This window comes from Arachis duranensis, chromosome 7 (genome assembly GCF_000817695.3).
Source record: "Arachis duranensis cultivar V14167 chromosome 7, aradu.V14167.gnm2.J7QH, whole genome shotgun sequence".
NCBI lineage: Eukaryota > Viridiplantae > Streptophyta > Magnoliopsida > Fabales > Fabaceae > Arachis > Arachis duranensis.
Genome location: NC_029778.3, coordinates 5,102,541 through 5,103,689, shown reverse-complemented (window position 1 = coordinate 5,103,689; position 1,149 = coordinate 5,102,541).

Here is a 1,149-nt window from a genome sequence, read left to right as displayed (position 1 = left end):
TGTCTTAAAGCTATGAATAAATTCCATAAATCCTTCACCTCTCTTAAAATGAAATATGTTTTAATTCAAAAGAACAACAAGTACATGAGTTTCGAATTTATCCTTGAAATTAGTTCAATTATATTGATGTGGTGACAATACTTTTTGTTTTCTGAATGAATGCTTGAACAGTGCATATTTTTGATCTTATTGTTTATGAATGTTAAAATTGTTGGCTCTTGAAAGAATGATGAACAAAGAGAAATGTTATTGATAATCTGAAAAATCATGAAATTGATTCTTGAAGCAAGAAAAAGCAGTGAAAAAGCAAAAGCTTGCGGAAAAAAATATGGCAAAAAAAAAGCAAGCAGAAGAAGCCAATAGCCCTTAAAACCAAAAGGCAAGGGTAAAAAGGATCAAAGGCTTTGAGCATCAATGGATAGGAGGTCCCAAGAAAATAAAATCCAGGCCTAAGCGGCTAAATCAAGTTGTCCCTAACCATGTGCTTGTGGCATGCAGGTCCAAGTGAAAAGCTTGAGACTGAGTGGTTAAAGTCGTGATCCAAAGCAAAAAGAGTGTGCTTAAGAACTTTGGACACCTCTAATTGGAGACTTTAGCAAAGCTGAGTCACAATCTGAAAAGGTTCACCCAGCTATGTGTCTGTGGCATTTATGTATCTGGTGGTAATACTGGAAAACAAAGTGCTTAGGGCCACGACCAAGACTCATCAAAGTAGCTGTGTTCAAGAATCAACAAACTTAACTAGGAGAATCAATAACACTATCTGAAATTCTAAGTTCCTAGAGATGCCAATCATTCTAAACTTCAAAGGATAAAGTGAGATGCCAAAACTATTCAATATTTTGGGATTTATAGTATATTCTCTTCTTTTTATCCTAATTGATTTTCAGTTGCTTGGGGACAAGCAACAATTTAAGTTTGGTGTTGTGATGAGCGGATAATTTATACGCTTTTTGGCATTATTTTTAGGTAGTTTTTAGTATAATCTAGCTACTTTTAGGGATGTTTTCATTAGTTTTTATACTAAATTCACATTTCTGGACTTTACTATGAGTTTGTATGTTTTTCTATGATTTCAGGTAATTTCTGGCTGAAATTGAGGGACCTAAGCAAAACTCTGATAAGAAGGCTGACAAAGGACTGCTGATG